The 6756-nt window shown below is 41.4% G+C and overlaps 1 non-coding gene across 1 annotated transcript; it reads right to left on the bottom strand.

The window, feature by feature from the left end:
- Positions 1–93, bottom strand: trnar-ucu (transfer RNA arginine (anticodon UCU)). The gene is made up of 2 exons: positions 57–93; positions 1–36 (listed from the first exon to the last, which is right to left on the bottom strand). It is a non-coding gene; the product is annotated as a tRNA-Arg (tRNA).
- Positions 94–6756: the final 6663 nt, after the last annotated feature.

Below are 6756 nucleotides of genomic sequence, written 5' to 3'. Positions count from 1 at the left end.
TGACTTTGGTGGGACTCAAACCCACAACCTTTGAATGACTTCATTCTATCAAAGCCTAGAAGTCCAATGCGCTCTCCATTGCGCCACAGAGCCAACCGATACATCGCTATATAAAACAGCTACAGAAAGCTGTAACTCATGCTTCTCCCGTTGTCTTTAAATTAAGCTCCATAAATATTGACAATGAGTGGCCTGTTGTCTACGAATAGATACCGCTGGGATTCACACCCAGGGTCTCCTGGTTTTTAGTGAGGCGTCTTAACCAGCTAAGCCATGGTGCCAAACCTGCTAAATGTTATCCACAACTTCAAACACCTGTGAGAAACGGGCAACTGCAGTGTTACGCCTGCTGGCTCAACAGATAATCCTTTTCGAAGTTTAAGGAGAGGATTTCTTTGTCAATTCAATTAAACATTTTAGAAATGCTGAACGATTGATGTGTTTCACGCGCAGAAATATTTTATCGTTACGTACTTTTTCTGTGCAGTAAGTTCTCCTTCAACTCCGCCCAACAACAGAGGTCGTTTTTAATACAGGAGTAAAGGCACACTGCACATCAGCAAAACATCCCGTACAGGTTTAGGGAGAGCGACATCAGTGATTGGAAGGTTGGAAGTTTCGGGTCACTTTTTTATTATAGATTCAAGCAGCCCTGAATACCTTTTCAAGAAACATTTCAGAATCCCAGTCACGTCCAGTATGATTGCTACACAGGTCTACAGTATACAATCAGAATACTGTTTGTGCATTATATAAAACACACCGCCCAAAGCATTTCTAAAACAGGAATTACATGTTTCTGAATGGCCCTCCTTTATAAATAAAATAAAAGGTCTGAAGCCTGCTCCAAAGAAGCACTTTATTCAGAGCTGACAAAGATGTGATAGGAAACATCTCGGAAAACGAAGATGCAGTCATTTCCACGCGTCGCACAACAAGAGCTGAACCCACCCGACGTTCTCAAGAGAGTAAGGTGTAAGGAGTGTGGCTGGGTGGTCTAAGTGCTGGGTTTGTGCTCCATTTTCTTCGCTGGGTTAGGTTTGAATCTTGCCGCTGCTAAGTGTTGGTGGGTTAAGACCTTCCTTCTATTGCGACGTCAATGGGTAAAAGCTTTGCTTGGCAGTCTGTCGAGAGACTGAACTAGGTGTTTCAAGATAGTCTTTGTCAGCTTAACATCAAGGCATAAAAAAGCCTCATTTTGTGTTCCCAACAGCAATGCTCTTTGGTCCCTTCAGCATTATGCAGGGAACAACATCTGCCGTGATCACTTTTGAGTCAGTGTGAATCGTAGTGTGCCGCAATTGTTTTTAAAATTGGTTCTGTAGTGTAAGAAAAACTGGCCGTTCAGGGACGCCAAATATGTAACTGTAGTGGCTCTCTGAAGGCACCAGTTCTGTAGGGTTTGGGCATTTACTGAGACAATTATTTATTGTAGCAGTAAATCACAAAGTTGATTCTTTTGATGGCTTTAGAGTCCAACCATGCGACATAACTCAAACAACGCACACACAAAGGTGCTAATACACGAGGATACATTTATTAATACATAGAATATGCATGTAAACCTAACAGATCTTATCGAGAGGGTTATCAGAATACAAAAGATATATATTCAATCAGTTACAAAGTGTTACACATATCAAGAGGACATACGTTCAGTATATCATTCATTAAGACCGTTTCGTAAAGTGAACTTGGTTACAACTTCTACATTAGATACTCAAAACAAGTACATAACTCTTAGGAATTAAATTGATATCAACTGGTTTGGATAACAATGGAATTCTCGAGCTGTAATGCAGTGAAGTTGAATACTCATCCAATTTCTGGGGATTCAGATCTCCTGCGGGCACAAAGAAGCAGTTGCAGGCTTGTTGCTGTCCAATCCGCGCTCTCTGGCTCGGTGCCAGGCTGTGCTGTGCGGCTTGTGACGGTGCATTGCTGATGCTCACTGTTGGCTTTAACTAGCAAAGTTTGTGCACAGGAGAAAAGATGACTGTGGGTCCCAGAAAGTCAGGAAGAGGACCGGTTCGTTCCTGATGAAGAGCTAGTTCTGAATAGTGATTCGGCTGTCCACAGTTCCGACCTGTTCACGAGGCCTGCTGCTGGTTACTCTCTGGCAACCTCCACTCTAGACTCTTAGAAAAAAGGAAAGTTCTGGCACTCGGACACACTGGCCGTTCCGTGGTTGTCCGAGCTGAGTCTCAGGATGGTCAGGAGGCACGCTGCGAGAATGTCCTGCCCTTGGGAGCCTTCTGCTCCTGGGCCGTCCTGCCCTGGAATTCTCCTTTGAATTCCCTTTAGAACAGTCCACAGAATCCTCTCCAGAATCTTACTGAATCTCCCTGAATCTTACTGAATCTCTCAGGCTCTCTGTGTTGCCTGTTTTTACCTGGAGGAACTTCAGCTCGTTGATTGGCTGAAAGTTCCATGGGCATCAGAGTCCCACGTGGGTTACTCGGCCCTACCAGCCCCTGATTGGTTGATCAAGGTGAGATATGAGTCACTTACTCCTGACACTTAGGAATGCAGTCCAGATGTCCAACTGGCACTCCCTAGACAGATAGGCACCAATGGATGACCATTGATCATGATAGCCAGGCTTAGCTAAGTGCATCCCCCTTTGGGAGCTGTCCTTATCAGGAACCTTAAATCAGCCTGCATGAATAGTTTCTCTGTGGCTGCACCACAGAGATGAACAGAGAAATGGGGCCTCATTTGGGAAGGCTCAGAACACTTAATTCTTTCTTATTAATAAGCCTCGCCGCTACAGTAGGCATGGTGCATTTGTCTGTGAAACTTGAATGCTGTGCTTTTTCACGCAGAATCATCGGCAGGAGCAAAGCTTATTCAATCTTTGCGCACAGCGCTCCATCAGAAATACTTTGTCCAAGTTTTGAAGAGATTGTGGGATTCTCTGCACACGTTCACATCGCGTACCTCAGACAACACCACCATTCAATGGGAAATTGATTCTACTTCTTGCAGTTGTTCCTGTGGTTGTGATAGTTACAAAGTTGCACTTTCCTCCACCTTCTGCTATAGTATTCATTGGGTGAGCTTCATCAATTGGCTCAGAAAGGTCAACTGTGCTTCGGAAAAAATCAGCAGCAGTGTCTTTATTTTGTCGGTGAGTATGGCTGTCTTTTAAAGCACATGAAAAACACGAGTTTGTGGATTTCTCCAAATAGCAACAAATTCAGTTGTGCATAGCCTTACTGCTTTCAGAGGGTCTTTTACTGATGCTGCTGTAGTAGAGAAGTGACATAATCACAAACGCAACCATTTGTGCTGGCTGTTTAACTAAGTATTAAGCTTTTTTAACTATCACATGATTTTAACTAATTTAACATCATCTCCAGAAGAGCACCTCGCACTGCTCACTGAGCTGATGTATGTGCCCATTTCTCAAAAAATTAAATATCATCTGAACTGATTTTTTTCTACTTTAAATGCTTTCCTACTCTTTTAATATTTCAGTTAAATCTTTTATTTTTAAGTACTTTCCATTGATATTAATCCTAGTCCCGATGAATGATTCTGGGACATGGTGTGTCTTGAATAATGTTCTTATAGGTTTCAGTTTGGAAAAGTGCGCTCTCCAGAAGCTACCGAAACCTCTAATGGTCACACAAAGCTTAATGCAATAGCAACGTTTGGGGTTGAAAAAGAATATAACTTGCTATGAATACGAACACTGTTCCAGGAGGCGTGTAAGGACTATTTTGGCTCAGATCACCAATTTACCTTACATTTCTGATCCATTAATATCGCTATTGAATGCTAAAGGTAGGTCCTGGCAATACTTCTTGATATCTTCTTTAGAAAAATTTTAAAAAATATATTTCCAGTACTAAACAAAAAGTAAAAAATACTGATTACGTGCAACTGATAAAATCTCTCTTCCAGGGACGTTGTAGCTACATGCAAATTACAATGGAAAACTTTATCAGCTTTAAAAGTTTCTTTTGCATTTATAAGACGATCAGCATGACACTCAAAACATACCTGTATTCAGTAAGCGGTGAGTCTGCTGGCTGAGCAAGTTGCCTCCTCTACACACAATAGCAGCCCTGACGCTAAGATAAATGAAAAGAAATTGCTTTTATTGGGCACTTTTCATATCCGATGAGCTTGACATCTCCCAAGGGCGATGGAGTTTTTTTGCGACACTGCTTTTCCCTTTTTTCTTCTTTCTGTACTCTGATGGAAAAAAAAAGAGAAATCATGTAAGGGAAAAATGTATTTTTTTCATGGAGAAAACGTGCACCAGGAATGTTTTGTTTTGAAGAAGTGATTTAACATGATACATGACCTAATTTACTAGAGTAAATGCTCACACTGCAAGGTCTGCTTTACTACAAGACAGAAGTAGAGTGAAAGATGTCATAATTGCACTGCGTTGTTGAAGAAAACATCTTTTTCTTTGAATTCTAAATCAATCAGAATTTCAAAGTGACACACAAACCCTTTGTCTGTATTAAAGAGATGATATTTTAAAACTGATAAAAATGTAGAAAACACGTTTCTCACTTAGAAATTTAGGATGGGATTATTACTATTACTAGTAATTACTAGTTGCAGTGCTGAACTCACCATGGTGCAATTCAGTTACATGATTGGCCAGTGGTTTCATGGATAACGCGTCTGATTTTGCATCATGAGATTGGAGGTTCGACTTCTACCGGGTTCGTGTGTTTTTAAATCAGGCTACTCAGAAATAGATGTCCATTATGTGAATGAACCGCACCTGAAAGCAAACGTTGGTCGGGTTTCCTTCTTTCCAGCATGAAATAGCAAATCGTTACAAAAAGCACCAGCTAATGTCCAATAGCATTAGTCATTTTAATTAACATGAATATACTGTAAGGTCTTGGTACATGGGATTGGATTTCATCCACAATTTAAAAAAGGACAAATTATATTTATAGGCTTCAGACACATTTTAATACAAAAGTGACCTAAAACTCTGTAACTTTCAGGTTAGTTTGAACCTGTAATGAAAAAGGGGCCTGAAACTTCCATTCTGTGATGTAACTGTCTCTAAAGTCAGACGTGATGTTTCACGGATGTGCAGTGTGCCTTTTCTCTTGTCATGTTCAAAATGACTTGCTGTGTAATTTCCTGAATGCGTGTCCTGTACTGCTCTGTTATTTCATTTAGATTATCTATGTGGTGTACAGATAAAACCAAACGGCATGGTCTAATTCCTGGGTTCGGCACCAGCTGAACCTGAACATCATCCGATCTCAACATGATTTGAACACACAACCTTTTGATGTGGTATCAGATGCACTACCACTCCCATAAGTGCTTTTAATTCCCCCAAGGAGAAAAATATTTTTTTTCATTCTCTCCTGTGAGAAGCACCACTCTTCCAACGAGGGTCTCTTCTTCCCAGACCACAGATTATTTTTCTTGTCTGGCTCTCACACAGAGGGCAGACACACTGTCTCCACTAATGTGTTTACTACATCTATAGATCTGACCCCCTTACAGCCCTGATATTCCTGGACAGGATCCCATATTGAGCAGTATTTCTCGCGTTCTGAACTTACAGTGTGTACACAATGTACTTTATACACAAAGTAAGTGTTTTCGTAACTCTTGGACGTTTTGTCAAAATGTTACTGGCATGCCAAAATCGCCCCCTCAACTGAACAGTCCCACCCCCCTCAGTTTTGGATAAATTGTCAATGGTCAGATAACTACACTAACCCCGAATTCACAGTTACTACATCAGACTGTTTAATGTGCAGGAGGGCTATCTGTCCAGGAACAGCACGTTACATAGTGTCTATGTTTTGGGGTGTCAACATTATTATGACCTTATTTGCTCAGGTGGACCAATGCCTTGCAGTAGTTTATCCTTATACTTACAATCGTTATATAACTAGGACTGTAGTTATAGAAGTTTCTACTTTCTGTTGGTTTTACAATGATTTCTTAATGATTCAGAACCTCGTTACCGTTGATGTTGTTGCAAAAATGAACACATATGGTTGATGCTCCAAGCAAAAATAATCACGTGAGTTCTGATGAACGTGGAACTGTTCTTCATCACTAAATACCAGATTGCTTGTCGTTATCTTCTAACATGAAATACTAATCAGTGGCATGCTTGCGAGACTTCACTTGGATGGTTGCAATGGCTCCATTTAAACCGAAATATCACTACCCCCCTCAGGATTTCAGACCCCCCCCCCCAACCCCCTACAGATCATTCCCCTGGCGCCAGTCCTGGGTATAATGATGAACATAGCTGCCTTGCAAGCAGTGAATCTGGGTGTGATTCCCACCTGACCCATCAACAAACCTTTTCCAATGAATCTTTGATCAATTTAAAAAAGTCTTGAAGCTGGTAGGCTAGGGAAGAAGCACTGTTTGAGTGCACTGAGGAAAATGTGCTACTGTGCTGTGCTGCTCCAGTAGCGCAATTGGTCAGGTTGTGGTGCTTTTATAGTGGAGTTATACCGAGGTTGTGAGCTCAATCATCACGTGGAGTATGTTCCGTTTTCAGCTGCAGAAACGTGCTGTTGAATTTATGTCGGTTCTTGTGTTACTTTTTCCTCTCGATGGAGCTGTATTAATGCAGGCACACCTGCTTCCATGTCAAGTTATTTTATCGTTGCTTACAAACCAACACACTGCAGACACCTCTGATATTGTCACTGCTTGTGGGCCACGTGTTCCTGCTGTCAGCCTACCATGATCATACACCTATAGAAATATTACTGCTGTAGTACAGGAGCGAAG

This window comes from Lepisosteus oculatus, chromosome 14, assembly GCF_040954835.1.
Source record: "Lepisosteus oculatus isolate fLepOcu1 chromosome 14, fLepOcu1.hap2, whole genome shotgun sequence".
Lineage (NCBI taxonomy): Eukaryota > Metazoa > Chordata > Actinopteri > Semionotiformes > Lepisosteidae > Lepisosteus > Lepisosteus oculatus.
This window is presented reverse-complemented; position numbering and strand designations above follow the sequence as displayed.